This window comes from Elephas maximus, chromosome 17, assembly GCF_024166365.1.
Source record: "Elephas maximus indicus isolate mEleMax1 chromosome 17, mEleMax1 primary haplotype, whole genome shotgun sequence".
In the NCBI taxonomy this organism is placed as follows: domain Eukaryota; kingdom Metazoa; phylum Chordata; class Mammalia; order Proboscidea; family Elephantidae; genus Elephas; species Elephas maximus.
In genome coordinates, this window is record NC_064835.1 from 18,607,297 (window position 1) to 18,625,992 (window position 18,696).

The 18,696-nt window shown below is 37.9% G+C and overlaps 1 pseudogene; it reads right to left on the minus strand.

The window, feature by feature from the left end:
- Positions 1–890: 890 nt before the first annotated feature.
- On the minus strand, positions 891–18,553 carry LOC126061021 (olfactory receptor 8D1-like; annotated as a pseudogene).
- Positions 18,554–18,696: the final 143 nt, after the last annotated feature.

The following is an 18,696-nucleotide window of genomic DNA, read 5'->3' on the forward strand; positions in this document are numbered from 1 at the left end:
GTTCAAAACCACCAGTGGCTCCATGGGAGAAATATGTGGCAGTCTGCTTCCATAGAGATTTATAGCCTCGGAAAACCTATGAGGTCACCATGAGTCGGAATTCACTTGATGGCAGTGGATATTGTTTTTTGGTTAATCATAAGCTGCCTTTGAGTTTTACAAGAAGGATAAAGCTTCCTTTCAGAAAATAGCTTCACTGGGCAATGGTTTTACTAAGGGTTCCACTATTAATGATTTCTTCATTGATTTTTATGAAGGCTCATTAATTAGGGAATTATAATTTTAAGGAGAAAGATATATGGTAGAACAAAACCGAATAGCACCCATCAAGGGAACATTAGCCAAGTATACAGTTGTGTTTTGAATTCAGACCAATATCAAGGGTTACTATTATTATTTTCTGCCACTGCCTACACTGATGTCATTTACCCTTAATTTTATCTAAGTAGTTATGAAAGGCATAAGGGAATGACTGTGAATTTACCCAACTGAACGAAAACATATTCTACCTCATTTTTTTTTTTAATATGGAAGGATATAATACTTTCCAGATTCAATTGAGATAGATTTTTTAAAATAACCATGCCTGTTCATCATTAAGTGCCTCCTGAATCATCATAAAGGAGATAGAGGTGTGTGTGTGTGTAACAGAATTCAATCAAAAGGATAACATCTCACAGTTGCAGTGAAAGAGCTGAGATCAGCGTATTAATTTAAGCAATAAAAAGACAAGCTGGTTTTAAGAAAAAAGAAGAAGCAGACTACTATCATGACCTTTAGCGGTTCAGACTACTACCCTGGGGTGGTCCATCACTCTGCTCAACACATTCTTTATATACTTATTCCTCAAGCAGTAGATGAAAGGATTCAGCATAGGGATTACTTGTAGTTTAGAGCACAGAGGCCACAGTCTCCTGAGGCATGTTGCTGCTAGATGCTGGCTTAAAATATATGAATATGGTGGATCTATTAAAAAAAAAAAAGAAACAGTTGTAAATTAAGAGCCACTGGTACTAAATGCTTTAGAAAAGCTCTCTAGTGTGTGTATTTGAAAAATGTTGAAAAGTATGAAGAGTTAAGAGATCATGATGGCCACAGACATTCCTAACACATTGAATCCACCTACAACTATCAACAGAAGCTCATTGATGTAGGTACTGGACCATGAGAGCTTTGGGAGAGGAGGTATGTCACAGAAGTAATGTGGATGACATTGACTCTACAGAAGAAAAGCCTGATCAGGGAGGCAGTGTATGATATAGCTCCAAAAGTCGTCATGATATAGATCTCAGTCACCAACATGTTGCAAACCTTTTAGGACCTGGTGATGTTGTACAGCAATGGACTACAGATAGCTACATATCTGTCATATGCATGGCAGTTAGCGTAGAGCACTTAGCAACAGCAAAAAGACAAAAGAAAAAAAAAAGCTGTGTCATACATTCAGCATAGGAAATAACATTTTGCTTCCCAGGAATTTGGTGGTAACAATGGAGGAATAAAAGAGATCCATGACTGACAGACTACTAAGAAAAAATACATGCGAGATTAGACCTTAGAATTGAAAGTGATGAAGAGGATCATCCCCATGTTTTCCACTACAGTGACCCCATAGATTCCTAAGAGCAAGAGGAAGAGAGGTAGCTGCAGTTCTGGTTTGTCTGTTCGTCCCATAAGGATAAACTCAGTCACTGTGAAATCATTTCGTTTGGCTATTTCCTTCAGGAAACAATGTGAAGCTATGAAAAAGAAAATTACAGGAAGTAAGAAAGCTATTTGCATATTATTAGCAATAGTTTTATTAGTGTTACGACAGAAGAAAAACAACGATCATCAAATTAAAAGAGTTTAAAGGTGGTAAATAATAAGTATATGGTTTTCACCATTTTGATTCAGACAATCATATGATCTACTGTATTAGGAATGACAAAGTGAAGTGGAATGGTGTCACATTTAGAGTCTAAAAGAACAATTCAAGGTTTATTCTCAAGTACAACACTGTCAGTGATAGACTAACATGCATATGTCAACAAGGAAGACTGCTAATCCATAGGTCCGCAGTTCAAATCCACCAGCCACTCCTTAGGAACCTTATGGGGCAGTTCTACTCTGCCCTATAGGGCTGCTATGAGTTGAAATCATCTTGATGGCATCAGCTTTGGTTTTGGGTTATAGATACATAAATGAAATGTAGTCTAGTACATACATATTAGAAAAAAAGACCTAATAAGTATATATGAAATGTGGTCTAATACATACATACATTCCGACTCAGCGACTCCATACGACAGAGTAGAACTGCCCCAAAGAGTTTTCAAGTTGTAATCTTTATGGAAGCAGACTACCACATCTTTCTCCCAAGGATCGACTGATGGGTTTGACCCACCAACCTTTTGGTTAACAGCTGAACGGTTAACCACTGTGCCACCAGGGCTCCATAGTAGTATGTTAACAAGACTGTGGGTAAAAAGACATTTACATACATATCTGGTGGGAATATAAATTTTTAATATCCAAAACATAGGAAATTTTCAATGTCTAACAATATTGCATGTTTGCTTTTTGATCCAGCAATTCCACTAATCCGAATGACCCAGAAGACACATCTCCATTAATATGAAAACATATCACAGAGTATTTTTTACCAATATTGTTTGAAAGGTAAAACATTAGAACAAAATATAGTTTTGCATATTACAAATTATTTGAATATACTATACCTACAAAAAAATTTTGACATTTGGAAAAACTTTATTTTAAAAAAAATCTAAAACACTCAAATGGAAAATAAGCAGAAAACGAATTAATTTAGTTGTATTTTAAATTATTACTGTAAACAAAATGATAACAAAAAACTTTGGATTGTAACTTTGGACAAATTATTTTGACTTTATACCTTCAGAAAAAAAATTATAAAATTGAAAAAATTTGTAAGCCAATATTGAGCTCTACATAGGTTTGTTTTGTGTCATGTTATGGGCTATCAAAAGTCTCAAACTGGTCTCTAATTAATGATCTAAGCCTCCATCTTAAAATAGAAAAATTATCATTAGGGAAATACAAACCTAACCACAATGACATACCACTGGATACCTTTTAAAATGACTAGTGTATGTGCCCCTTTCCGTCTCTTGGGCTCATAATTACGGTGTCTCTTTGGTATTCTTCATTCTCCTTTGCTCCTGGTGGGTTGAGACCAACTGATACATTTAGATGGCTGCTTGCTAGCGTTTAAGACCTCAGACGCCACTCTCCAAAGTGGGATGCAGAATGCTTTCTTAATAAATTTTATTATGCCAATTGACTTAGATGTGCCCTGAAACCATGTTCCCCAAACTCTCGCCCCTGCTACGCTGGCCTTTGAAGCATTCAGTTTATTCAGGAAAATTCTTTGCTTTTGGTTTAGTCCAGTGGTGCTGACCTCTCCTGTATTGTGTGTTGTCTTTCCCTTCACCTGAAATAGTTCTTATCTAATAGCTAATTAGTGAATACTTCTCTCTCTCCCTCTATTCCTCCCCCCTCTCATAACCATCAAAGAATATTTTCTTCTCTATTTAAACTATTTCTCAAGTTCTTTTTTCTTTAATGATTTTTATTGAGCTTTAAGTGAACATTTACAAATCAAGTCAGTCTGTCACATATAAGTTTATAGACACCTTACTCCATACTCCCACTTAATCTCCCCCTAATGAGTCAGCCCTTCCAGTCTCTCCTTTTGTGACAATTTTCCCAGTTTCTAACCCTCTCTACCCTCCTATCTCCCCTCCAGACAGGAGATGCCAACACAGTCTCAAGTGTCCACCTGATACAAGTAGCTCACTCTTCATCACCATCTCTCTCCAAACCATTGTCCAGTCCCGTCCATGTCTGATGAGCTGTCTTCGGGAATGGTTCCTGTCCTGGGCCAACAGAAGTTTTGGGGACCATGACCGCCGGGATTCCTCTAGTCTAGTCCGATCATTAAGTCTGGTCTTTTTATGAGAATTTGGGGTCTGCATCCCACTGATCTCCTGCTCCCTCAGGGGTTCTCTGTTGTGCTCCCTGTCAGAGCAGTCATTGGTTGTGCCGGGCATCATCTAGTTCTTCTGGTCTCAGGATGATGTAAGTCTCTGGTTCAGGTGGCCTTTTCTGTCTCTTGGGCTCATAGTTATTGTGTGACCTTGGTGTTCTTCATTCTCCTTTGATCCAGGTGGGTTGAGACCAACTGATGCATCTTAGATGGCCGCTTGTTAGCATTTAAGACCCCAGACGCCACATTTCAAAGTGAGATGCAGAATGTTTTCATAATAGAATTATTTTCCCAATTGACTTAGAAGTCCCCTTAAGGCATAGTCCCCAAACCCCCGCCCTTGCTCCACTGACCTTTGAAGCATTCAGTTTATCCAGGAAACTTCTTTGCTTGTGGTCCAGTCCAGTTGAACTGATCTTCCATGTATTGAGTATTGTCCTTCCCTTCACCTAAAGTAGTTCTTATCTACTAACTAATCAGTAAACAAACCTCTCCCACCCTCCCTCCCTCCCTCCCCTCCTCGTAACCACAAAAGTATGTGTTCTTCTCAGTTTATACTCTTTCTCAAGATCTTGTAATAGTGGTCTTATACAATATTTGTCCTTTTGCCTCTAATTTTACTCAGCATAATGCCTTCCAGGTTCCTCCATGTTATGAAATGTTTCACAGATTTGTCACTGTTCTTTATCAATACACAGTATTCCATTGTGTGAATATACCACAATTTATTTAACCATTCATCCGTTGATGGACACCTCGGTTGCTTTGAGCTTTTTGCTATTGTAAACAGAGCTGCAATAAACATGGGTGTGCATATATCTGTTCGTGTGAAGGCTCTTATTTCCCTAGGATATATTCCGAGGAGTGGGATTTCTGGGTTGTATGGTAGTTCTATTTCTAACTGTTTAAGATAACGCCAGATAGATTTCCAAAGTGGTTGTACCATTTGACATTCCCATTAGCAGTGTATAAGAGTTCCAATCTCTCCACAGCCTCTCCAACATTTATTATTTTGTGTTTTTTGGATTAATGCCAGCCTTGTTGGAGTGAGATGGAATCTCACCATAGTTTTAATTTGCATTTCTCTAATGGCTAATGATCGAGAGCATTTTCTTATGTATCTGTTAGCTGCCTGAATATCTTCTTTAGTGAAATGCGTGTTCATATTCTTTGCCCACTTCTTGATTGGGTTGTTTGTCTTTTTGTGGTTGAGTTTTAACAGAATCATAAATATTTTAGAGATCAGGCACTGGTCTGAGATGTCACAGCTGAGAATTCTTTCCCAGTCTGTAGGTGGTCTTTTTACTCTTTCGGTGAAGTGTTTAGATGAGCATAGGTGTTTGATTTTTAGGAGCTCCCAGTTATCTGGTTTCTCTTCGTCATGTTTGGTAATGTTTTGTATTCTGTTTATGCCTTGTATTAGGGCTCCTAATGTTGTCCCTATTTTTTTCTTCCATGGTCTTTGTCGTTTTAGTCTTTATGTTTCGGTCTTTGATCCATTTGGAGTTAGTTTTTGTGCATGGTGTGAGGTATGGGTCCTGTTTCATTTTTTTGCAAATGGATATCCAGTTATGCCAGCACCATTTGTTAAAAAGACTATCTTTTCCCCAATTAACTGACACTGGAGCTTTGTCAAATATCAGCTGCTCATATGGATTTATATCTGGGTTCTCAATTCTGTTCCATTGGTCTATGTGTCTGTTGTTGTACCAGTACCAGGCTGTTTTGACTACTGTGGCTGTATAATATGTTCTAAAATCAGGTAGAGTGAGGCCTCCTACTTTCTTCTTCTTTTTCAGTAATGCTTTACTTATCCGAGGCTTCTTTCCCTTCCATATGAAGTGATTTGTTTCTACATCACATTAAAAAATGTCATTGGAATTTGGATCGGAAGTGCATTGTATGTATAGATGGCTTTTGGTAGAAGAGACATTTTTACTATGTTAAGTCTTTCTATCCATGAGCAAGGTATGTTTTTCCGCTTAAGTAGGTCCTTTTTAGTTTCTTGTAGTAGTACTTTCTAGTTTTCTTTGTATAGGTCTTTTACATCTTTGGTAAGATTTATTCCTAAGTATTTTACCTTCTTGGGGGCTACTGTGAATGCTATTGATTTGGTGATTTCCTTTTGGTGATGTTGTTTTTGTTGATGTAGAGGAATCCAAGTGATTTTTGTATGTTTAGCTTACAACCTGAGTCTCTGCCAAACTTTTCTATTAGTTTCAGTAGTTTTTGGGAGGATTCCTTAGGGTTTTCTGGTATAAGATCATGTCATCTGCAAACAGAGATAATTTGACTTCCTCCTTGCCAATCCGGTCTAGCCTAATTGCTCTGGCTAGGACCTCTAGCACAATGTTGAATAAGAGCGGTGATAAAGGGCATCCTTGTCTGGTTCCCGTTGACAAGGAAAATGCTTTCAGGCTCTCTCCAGTTAGAGTGATGTTGGCTGTTGGCTTTGTATAGAAAAAAAAAAATTATTATGTCGAGGAATTTTCCTTCAATTCCTATTTTGCTCAGAGTTTTTATCATAAATGTGTGTTGGACTTTGTCAAATGCCTTTTCTGCATCAATTGATAAGATCATATTGTTTTGTTTTTTGTTTTATTTATATGGTGGATTACATTCATGGTTTTTCTAATATTAAACCAACCTTGCATACCTGGTATAAATCCCACTTGGCCGTGGTGGATTATTTTTCTGATATGTTGTTGAATTCTATTGGCCAGAATTTTGTTGAGGATTTTTGCATCTATGTTCATGAGGGATAGAGTCTGTAATTTTCTTTTTTTGTGGTGTCTTTACCTGGTTTTGCTATCAGGGATATGGTGGCTTCATAGAATGAGTTAGGTAGTATTCCGTCATTTTCTATTCTTTGAAATACCTTTAGTAGTAGTGGTGTTAACTCTTCTCTGAAAGTTTGGTAGAACTCTGCAGTGACACCGTCCGGGCTCGGGCTTTTTTTTGTTGGGAGTTTTTGGATTACCGTTTCAATCTCTTTTTTTGTTATGGGTCTATTTAGTTGTTCTACTTCTGATTGTGTTAGTTTAGGTAGGTAGTGTTTTTCTTGGAATTCATCCATTTCTTCTAGGTTTGCAAATTTATTAAAGTATAATTTTTCACAATAATCTGATATGATTCTTTTAATTTCAGTTGGGTCTGTTGTGATGGGGCCCATCTCGTTTCTTATTCGGTTTCTTTGTTTCCTTTCCTGTATTTCTTCAGTCAGTCTGGCCAATGGTTTATCAATTGCGTTAATTTTTTCAAAGAACCAGCTTTTGGCTTTGTTAATTCTTTCAATTGTTTTTCTGTTCTCTAATTCATTTAGTTCAGCTCTAATTTTTATTATTTGTTTTCTTCTGGTACCTGATGGATTCTTTTGTTGCTCACTTTCTATTTGTTCAAGTTGTAGGGACAATTCTCTGATTTTGGCTCTTTCTTCTTTTTGGATGTGTGCATTTATTGATATAAACTGACCTCTGAGCACTGCTTTTGCTGTGTCCCAGAGGTTTTGATAGGAAGTGTTTTCATTCTCGTTGCATTCTATGAATTTCTTTATTCCCTCCTTAATGTCTTCTACAACCCAGTCTTTTTTCAGCAGGATATTGTTCATTTTCCAAGTATTTGATTTCTTTTCCCTAATTTTTCTGTTATTGATTTCCACTTATATGACCTTATGGTCTGAGAAGATACTTTGTAATATTTTGATATTTTGGATTCTGCAAAGTTTTGTTTTATGACCCAATATGTGATCTATTCTAGAGAATGTTCCATGTGCGCTAGAAAAAAAAGTATACTTTGCAGCTGTTGGGTGGAGTGTTCTGTATAAGTCAATGAGGTCAAGTTGGTTGACTGTAGCAATTAGGTCTTTGTGTCTCTGTTGAGCTTCTTACTGGAAGTCCTGTCCTTCTCTGAAAGTGGTGTGTTGAAGTCTCCTACTATAATTGTGGAGCTGTCTATCTCACTTTTCAGTTCTGTTAAAGTTTGTTTTATGTATCTTGAAGCCCTGTCATTGGGTGCATAAATATTTATTATGGTTATATCTTCCTGGTCAATTGTCCCTTTAATCATTACGTAGTGTCCTTCTTTATCCTTTGTGGTGGATTTAACTTTAAAGTCTGTTTTGTCAGAAATTAATATTGCTACTCCTGCTCTTTTTTGCTTATTGTTTGCTTGATATATTTTTTTCCATCCTTTGAGTTTTACTTTGTTTGTGTCTCTAAGTGTAAAGTGTATCTCTTGTAGACAGCATTTAGATGGATCGTGTTTCTTTATCCAGTCTGAGACTCTCTGTCTCTTTATTGGTGCATTTAGTGTATTTACATTCAGCGTAATTATAGATAAGTATGAGTTTTTTTTTTTTATGAGTTTAGTGCTGTCATTTTGATGCCTTTTTATGTGTATTGTTGACAATTTCATTTTTCCACTTACTTTTTTGTGCTGAGACGTTTTTCTTTGTAAATTGTGTGTTCCTCGTTTTCATAGTATTTGACTTTATGTTTGCTCAGTCGTTGTTTCTCTTGGTTTTTATTTTGAGTTATGGAGTTGTTATACCTCTTTGTGGTTACCTTAATATTTACCCCTATTTTTCTAAGTAAAAACCTAACTTGTATTGTCCTATATCGCCTTGTTCTCCTCTCCATATGGCAGTTCTATGCCACTTGTATTTAGTCCCTCTTTTTGATTATTGTGATCTTTTACATATTGACTTCAATGATTCCCTGTTTTGAGCATTTTTTTCTTTTTAAAATTAATCTTAATTTGTTTTTGTGATTTCCCTATTTGAGTTGATATCAGGATGCTCTGTTCTGTGACCTTGTGTTGTGCTGGTATCTGATATTATTGGTTTTCTGACCAATCAATTTCCTTTAGTATTTCTTGTAGCTTTGGTTTGGTTTTTGCAAATTCTCTAAGTTTGTGTTTATCTGTAAATATTTTAATTTTGCCTTCATATTTTAGGGAGAGTTTTGCTGGATATATGATCCTTGGCTGGCAGTTTTTCTCCTTCAGTGCTCTATATATGTCATCCCATTGCCTTCTTGGCTGCATGGTTTCTGCTGAGTAGTCTGAACTTATTCTTATTGATTCTCCTTCGTAGGAGACCTTTCTTTTATCCCTGGCTGCTTTTAAAATTTTCTCTTTATCTTTGGTTTTGACAAGTTTGATGATGATATGTCTTGGTGGTTTTCTTTTTGGGTCAATCTTAAATGGGGTTCGATAATCATCGTGGATAGATACCCTTTCATCTTCCATGATGCCAGGGAAGTTTTCTGCCAACAGATCTTCAACTATTCTCTCTGTGTTTTCTGTTATCCCTCCCTGTTCTGGAACTCCAATCACAGGCAAGTTATTCTTCTTGATAGAGTCCCACATGATTCTTAGGGTTTCTTCATTTCTCTAATTCTTTTATCTGATTTTTCTTCAACTATATTGTTGTCAATTGCCTTATCCTCCTTCTCTCCCCACTCTGCGTTCCAATTGCTCTATTCTGCTCCTCTGACTTCCATTGTCTAATTCTTTAATTTTACTGTTAATCTTTTGGATTTCTGGATGCTGTCTCTCTATGGATTCTTGCAGCTTATTAATTTTTCTACTATGTTCTTGCACAATCTTTTTGAGTTCTTCAACTGCTTTATCAGTGTATTCCTTGGCTTTTTCTGTAGATTGCCTTATTTCATTTTTGAGGTCATCCCTGATGTCTTGAAGCATTGTGTAAATTAGTTTCTTATATTCTGCATCTGGCAATTCCTGGATTGCCTCTTCATTTGGGAAAGATTTTGGTTCTTTAATTTGGGGAGTTGTAGAAGCAATCATGGTCTGCTTCTTTATGTGGTTTGATATTGACTGCTGTCTCCAAGCCATCTATAAGAAATTGTAATGATTTATTTTATATTTCCTCACAGAGCCTTACCTTCTTGTTTTTTTTTTGTTTCCATATACCAAGATGGGCTACTGGATTGTGCTGTCTTCGTTGTCATAGCCTTTGAATCACTTATGTCCTATTACCAGCTGGTTTGGGATGTTACCAGATATATAAGCCTAAGAGTCCTTTCACTATTCTTGAACAGAATTTGATTTTGGGTCACCAAATGTGTGGTGTAGACTGTCAGCTATTAACTTAGAGGAGTAGTGTTCGTAGTTGTGTGCACCAGATTCCAGTAGCAGCAGGGTGTCATACTCCAGGAGGGGTAGGATGCTGACAGCCTTCCCCGAAGTGCCAGTGAGGTAGGTGTGTCTCTATTCCTGAAGCACTTTGGTGGGTGCACTCTGAAGCTGTACCTTAAGCACCCAATGCATGTACCTCTATAGATTGGTAGGTGTTACTATCCTCAGAACCCTTTGGCAGGAGGCTAGGTGGTTTGAGTGGAGCTTCAGCCCTCAGTTCTTGGTTGTGGATCAGAGAGGGCTCTGTTTAATAGGTAGAGATATCACACCTGGAAGACTTGTCTTTCCAGTGATCCACTAAAACAATTACCTTCAGATCTCTTTCAGAATTGCCTTTGCATTGTAATAGCCACCTTGTTCCCTGTAGGGATGACAGCCCAAGAGTGTGGATCTCATATGCTTGGCTGGAGCTGGTTCTGTATTTTTAGTCCAATTTTGGGAATTCAGGGAAGGATTTTTGATCCCTTGGTTTTTAGTAGCTGCTTCTCTCAGGCCAGGAGAATGGGTTAGGAAAAGACCAAAAAAAAAAAAAAAGCAGAGCACTTCACTCCCTGGTCCAGGAAATTCCAATGTTAATGAAGCCACCTGGGGCAGGGAGGGGAGGGATCAGATGGATATGAGAGAGTAGCACCCCGGAATATAGACAAAGTTAGTTATCTTGCTTGGTGATGGCTGTTTTATCTGAGATTCCAGAGGGGAATGTAGCCTGTGTGTGCTGTCTTGGTCAAGATTGGCCCCGAGGCTCAGGCCCGCGTCCTGTGCTTGTGCTGTCTCATAAGCTGTAGTCAGCTCCTCCACTCCCAGTCCAAAGCTCAGTGCCAAGGTTCCCCGGCTGGGATGCCGCATTCCAGGCTCCAAAACCAGTTGCTGCCTCCTGGTGACTTTTCCTCCTGTCAGCCATGTCATTGCGCTGCCTGTATGCGCTGGCTGGGCTTCCCCCGAGGTCACCTCATGGGGCTAGGGCTGTTTCCCGTGTTGCCCCGTCTCAGAAAGCCATGCTCATCTCCCCTACGCCCAGTACAAAGCCCAGGGCCAAAGCTGTCTGTCTGGGACGCTGGCTCCAGGCTCCAAAAACAGTTGCTGCTTCCCCGTGGTTGCTTGTTCTCTCCTTAACCGTGTCAGTGTGTAGTCTGCTTGCACTGGCTGAGTCCCTACCGAGGTAACCCCAGAGGGTTAGGGGTTAGGGCTGTATCCCATGCCTGCCCCACTTCAGCAAGCTGCAATCAGCCCGACCACTTTGCACTAGGGAACTATGAGGGCTCAAGGCTGTGGCAACAGACGCTGGTTCCAGAGGCTGTTGCTGCTTTAGGATACAGCTTTTCGCTCCCCTTTCACTCAGGTCAACTCTTTAGATCTGTGTTTGATGGTCAGGGTTTGCAGATTGTCAAGTATGTGATCTTTTCACTTGTTTTCCTGAGCATTGTTGCAAGAGGGATCTGAGGTAGCTTCTACCTAGTCAGCCATCTTGGCCCTGCCTCCTGCCTATACAACTTGCAAGACAGATTTGTTTGTTTTTCTGGCATTCCATGTTATATTCAATATTCTTTAACAACATCATAATTCAAAGACATCGGTTCTTCTTGGTTTTCCTTATTCATTGTCAGGTTTCACATGCGTGTGACATGATTGGGTCAGGCTCGCCTTAGTCTTCAAGGTGACGTCTTTGCTTTTTAATACTTCGAAGAGGTCTTTTTAAAATTTTTTTTTTTTTTTTTTTTTTGCAGCAGATTTGCCCAATGCAATGTGATGCTTGATTTTCTGACTGCTACTTCCATGGGCGTTGATTGTGGATCCAAGTAAAGTGAAATCCTTGACAACTTCAATATTTTCTCTGTTTATCATGATGTTGCTTATTGGTCCAACTGTGAGAATATTTATTTTTGTTTGTGTTGAGGTATAATTCATACATATCTTGTAGGAATGTAAATTTTTACAACCCACATAGAGAGGAAAATGGCAGTATCCAACAATATCACATATATTTACTTTTTGATGCAGCAATTAAAATTATTGGAAAGACACAGGAGACACATCTTCAATAACACAAACATGTGTAAGAACAGGGTTTTCATACCAATATTGTTTGTCATAGTAAAACATTAGAAAAAAAGCTAAATGACTGTATATAAGAGATTATTTGAGTAAATTACAGTGCACCCACAAATATGAATTCTGTCTTTTGAAATTATTCTATTTTCACAATCAATAAAATAAAATCATCAACAGTGGGGAAAAACTTTAAAATGAAAAATAAGCTGAAAGTGAGTTAGCTTGACTGTATTTTAAGTTAATAGTGACAGACAAAATAGATTTGGATTGTAATTTTGAATCTTTTTTTTTAATTCATACCGCCAGATGAAAAACAAACAAAAAAGACTTTGTAAAACAATACTGAGCTGTATAAATTGGGTTTCTTTATTTATTTATTGCCTTGTTATGGGTGACCAAAGGTCTCATATCAATGATGTCAGTTTTCATGTTAAGAGACTAGAAGAGTATTCATTACGAAAGTGCTAATTAAATCACAATCACATATTACTAAAAACTGATTAAAATGCTTAGCATTAAAAAGAGTGACCACATCAAAACAGCCTGGTCCTGCTACAACAACAGATACGTGGACCAATGGAACAGAATTGAGAACCCAGACATAAATCCATCCAAATATGAGCAGTTGATATTTGACAAAGTCTCCAAAACAGTTAAATGGGGAAAAGACAGTCTCTTTAACACATGATGCTGACATAACTGGATATCCATCTGCTAAAAAATGAAACAAGACCCATACCTCACTCCATGCACAAAAACTAACTCAAAATGGATCAAAGACCTAAATATAAAATCTAAACGGATAAAGACCATGGAAGAAAAAATAGGGGCAATGTTAGGAGCCCTAATACATGCCATAAACAGTATGCAAAACATTGTAAGGAATGTAGAAGAAAAACTAGATAACTGGGAGCTCCTAAAAGTCAAAACCTATGCTCAACCAAAGACTTCACCAAAAGAGTAAAAAGACTACCTACAGACTGGGAAAAAGTTTTTAGCTATGACATTTCTGATCAGCCCCTGATCTCTAAAATCGACATGATACTGCAAAAACTCAACTGCAAAAATACAAATAACCCTATTAAATAATGGACAAAATATATGAATAGACACTAAAGAAGGCATTCAGGTAGCTAACGGATATATGTGGAAATGTTCACGATCATTAGCCATTAGAGAAATGCAAATCAAAATTACAATGAAATTTCATCTCACTCCAACAAGGCTGGCATTAATCCAAAAAAAACACAAAATATTAAATCTTGGAGAGGCTGTGGAGAGATTGGAACACTTATACACTGCTGGTGGGAATGCAAAATGGTACAACCACTTTGGAAATCGATTTGGTGCTTCTTTAAAAAGTTAGAAATAGAACTACCATACGATCCAGCAATCCCACTCCTATATATCCTAGAAAAATAAGAGCCTTTACACGAACAGATATATGCACACCCATGTTTATTGCAGCACTGTTTACAATAGCAAAAGGATGGAAGCAACCAAGGTGTCAATCAATGGATAAATAGATAAATAAATTATGATATATTCACACAATGTAATACTATGCATTGATAAAGAACAGTGAGGAATCTCTGAAACATTTCATAACATGGAGGAACCTGGAAGGCTTTATGTTGAGTGAAATTAGTCAGTTGCAAAAGGACAAATATTGTATAAGACCACTACTATAAGAACTTGAGAAATAGTTTAAACTGAGAAGAAAACATTTTTTTGTGTGGTTATGAGAAGGGTGAGGGAGGGAGGGTGGGAGAGGGACATTCACTAATTAGATAGTAGATACGAACTACTTTAGGTGAAGAGAAAGACAGCACAAAATACAGGGGAGGTCAGCACAATTGGACTAAACCAAAAGCAAAGAAGTTTCCTGAATAAAATGAATGCTTTGAAGTCCAGCATAGCAGGGGCAGGGGTCTGGGGACCATGGTTTCAGGGGACATCTAAGTCAATTGGCATAATAGAATCTATTAAGAAAACATTCTGCATCCCACTTTGAAGAGTGGTGTCTGGGGTCTTAAATGCTAACAAGCAGCCGTCTAAGATGCATCAATTAGTCTCAACCCACCTGGATCAAAGGAGAATGAAGAACACCAAAGACACAAGGCAATTAGAAACCCAAGAGACAGAAAGGGCCACATGAACCAGTGACTACATCATCCTGAGACCGGAAGAACTAGATGGTGCCCCGCCACAACAGATGACTGCCCTGACAGGGAACACAACAGAGAACCCCTGAGGGAGCACGAGAGCAGTGGGATGCAGACCCCAAATTCTCATAAGACCAGACTTAATGGTCTGACTGAGACTAGAAGGACCCTGGCGGTAAAGGCCCCCAGACCTTCTGTTGCCCCAGTACAGGAACCATTCCTGAAGCCAGCTCTTCAGACATGGATTGGACTGGACAGTGGGTTGGAGAGGGATGCTGGTGAGGAGTGATCTCCTTGGATCAGGTGGACACTTGAGACTATGTTGGCATCTCCTGCCTGGAGGGTAGAAGAGAGGGTGGAGGGGGTTAGAAGCTGATGAAATGGCCACAAAAAGAGAGAGTGGAGGGAGAGAGCAGGCTGTGTCATTAGGGGGAGTGTAACTGGGAGTGTGTAGCAAGGTGTATATGGATTTTTGTGTAAGAGACTGACTTGATTTGTAAACTTTCACTTAAAGCACAATAAAAATTATTAAAAAAAAAAAAAGAGTGGCCACATCAAGTGTTGTTGAGGCAGTGGACAAATTGGCATTCTTATAAACTGCTGATGGGAATATAAAATAGCACAGCCACTTGGGAAAACAGTTTTGCGGTCTCGAAAAAGGTAAATGTATATCTAATGTCATGGAGTGAATTTGTGTCCCCAAAAAATATGTGTCAACTTGGTTAGGCCATAATTCCTACTATTGTGTGGTTCATCTCCATCTTGTGACTGGGTAGAATCGTAACATCCTTACTAAGGTCACATCCCTGATCCAACGTAAAGGGAGTTTCCCTGAGCTGTGACCTGCACCACCATTTATCTTACAAGAGACAAAAAGAAAGGGAAGCAAGCAGAGAGTAGGGGACTTTATATCACCAAGAAAGCAGCACCAGGAGCAGAGCTCATCCTTTCAACTTTGGGACTTTGCACCTGAGAAGCTACTCAACCAGTGGAAGATTAATGAGAAGAACCTTTCTCCAAAGCTGACAGAGAAAGACTTCCCCTGGAGGTGATGCCCTGAATTTGGACTTCTAGCCTACTAGACTGTGAGAAGATAAATTTCTCTTTATTAAAGCCATCTACTTGTGGCATTTCTCTTATAGCAGCACTAGATGACTAAGATGTCTACTATGTTGTTGGATGCCCCCGAGTTATTTTAGACTCGTAGGAACTCCATGTGACAAAGTAGAAATGCCCCATCAGGGTTTCTTGGTTGTAACCTTTATGGAAGCAGATAGGTCTTTCTCCAGTGGAGATGCAGGGTAGGTTTAAATTGCCAGCCTTTTGGTTAACAGTCCAGTGCTTAACAATTGTTCCACCAGGGCTCCTATGTGCTTACTGTTTGATCGAGTTATTCCACTCCCACACAATTATCCAAGAGAATTGAAAGGATGTTCCCATGTGAAGACTTTTGCACAAATGCTCATAGCAACTTTATTCATTATCCCAAACGGGAAACAACCCCAATGTCCGCTGCCAGGTAAATGGATAAACATGTTGTGGTATACACATACAATGGAATACTGCTTTTACAGTAAAAAGGAGTGAACTATTGATACATGCAATAATATGGATGAATCTCAAAATAATCATGCCTCATGAAACAAGCCCCATACAAAGGAGTAATTCCTATATGATTTAATTTGCATAAAATTCTTGAAAAAGAAAACCAATCACTGCCAGAAAGCATAGCAGTGGTTGCTTGAGAAATGGGGAGCATGATAGTGGGGGATGAAGGGATTACCAAGGGGCTTGAGGAAACATTTACATTTATATTGAGGAAACATCTGCTTTGACCTTGATGATGGCTTCTTATATGCATGTATACGTAGGTAAATACACATGAAATTATACCCTTTAAATGTGTGCAGTTTTGAATGCCAATAAGAGCTTGACTGCTAACCAAAAAATCAGCAGTTCAAATCCACCAGCTGCTCCTTAGAAACACTATGGGGTTGTTCTACTCTATCCTGTAGGGTTTCTATGAGTCTGAATCAACTGGAAGACAATGTTTTCTTTTTTTTTTAAGCCATGGGGAGGAAAAAAAAAAAGAGAGATAGAGAAGTAGAAGAAGCATAGGAACTAAGCATGGTCTTTCCTCTATCAAATTCAGTTTTTAAATAGTCTCCTATAGGGTCACTATGAGTTGGAATCAACTCAATGGCAACAGGTGTTTATTTACAGGGAGTATTGAGAGCTGGATAAGGTGAACTGACAGAGAAGTAAGTGCTCTGTTCGGCTTGCAGAGGAAAACATGTGACCCTGGAAATGGAGTTTCTTTTTCACACAGTGGAAGCTCAGGGAAGCACAGCTGTAAAAATATTTTGACATTATCAGTAACTCTTCTGTATCATTCCTAGAGAAATCAGTCTTCAGACTTGAAGGCTATCGGCTACAACCTATTATTTCTATGTGTGTTCTTTTTTTTTTTTTAAAGAGGGATCTGCGTTTCCATAGCATGATTTTTTTCAAGGTTTGAATATTCTTCACTTATTCTTCCTCACACAACAGGCTTTTCTTTTGTAAGTTTATTTAATTATCTAATTTATTTTAGAATATACAAATGTATCAGTGCAAGTGTGTATCCTTGTGTGTGTATGTGTGCAAGTGTCTATAATATGTAGAGTTCTTTTGCATAGACCAAGTAATACAGAGAACTTTGAAGTCTATTTTTTCCTACTACAAAATATTTTCTAATATAAGTTTTAAAGTAGATTTTATTATCTTAATTTTCATTTCACTTGTGTTATGATCCTTCACAATGAGGGATGACCACTGTCCCATATTTTACTATTAAATACTTACAACTTCATTTTAAGATAGGGATATAACTCTTAATTCTTTGATTTTAGCTGATGTCTTCCTTCAGTTTTCACCTACATGAATTTCCAAATTTCAGATATTAACTTATATATCTGTCTTTCTTACAAATTATGTTTTTAGACTAGTTAAGATCGTCCTTAATCAAGTCTAATACTAACATAACTTTGCTTGGTTTGCAACAAAAGGTGTTGAGTCATCAGGACCCTGAGAACCTGGAATCCAACAAGGTGGGAAAGAAAAATGAATGAATTGGCAGAAGCTTCAATTCTAGCTGACCATTTCAATGCAAAATGTGACTACAACGTTCATTATAGATCTGTCACTGGAATTCTGCCAGGTATAGTTTTAGCATTTTTACTCCTCATGATAGAGATTCAAAAAAGTGGACCTCAGAGGAGAGTTGGAATTTTGTGACAGACACATATCTGTTCTTGCACTTGTGTGGATGGGAAAATGGTCTTTCTTGGTCAGCACAGTTAGCTTGTAATCAGACTTGGTGGAGAGAGAGATAAATCTTATGTTGTTCACCTTGAAATTCACTCTTCCTCTTTAGCTTAGTAAATGTCAACTTTGCAATGAAAGCAATAGAAACTCTCACCATCTTTTCTGTCCACTGTGAAAGCAGGCAAAGAGAATGCAAATAATAGCAGTAGGCATATGAAGACCAAGTCAGAATTTGTCAGGGAAGGGGACCTATCACATTTCTAACTGGTATGCTTACAGGGAGAAATAATTTCACAGGAAATTAAAGGTGTTCAAGAAATATTTTTAAACATACATGTACTCAAACACAGTATATTTGTATCAATAATTTTGATAATTATAAAAAATTATTTAGAGTAGCATAATTGTGACAGAGATTAGCTGACTGTTCACTAAATAGGAATTTGTGTGTGGAATATATTACTTAGGGCCATCTCCTAGGAACGTGTCCTTGTTCTCAGTATATTAAGGTTTCCAAAAGAAATCTGTCATTTATGAAGCTCAACTTTTGAATGTCAGAATCGCCAGTTGCCTGAGTTTTGATAGAAACATAAAGCTTCAATTCAGAAAATAGCTGCATTGGCCTACCACGTGTTGGATGTTTCACTATTAATGATTTCTTCACTCGTTTTGGTGAAGGTTCACTAGTTGGAATTATACTTTGGAGGAGAAAGATATATGGCAGAACAAAAATGAAGTAGGACACATGAAGGGAGTTTCATATGAGCCAAGTATAAAATTATGTTATAGACTCAGTCCTTGATTGAGGTTAAGATTATTATTTTTGGTTACAGCCTAGTATGACATGACTTACCTTGAGTGTCATCTACCTAGTTATGAATGACAGAAGTCAATGATTTCAATTTGCACCAACAGAAGGAAAAAATTAATATTCTACCTCAGTTTCTTCAATAGGAAAGAAGAAGATCCTTGGGAAGTATTATTCAAAATATATATGCCTGAGTCTCA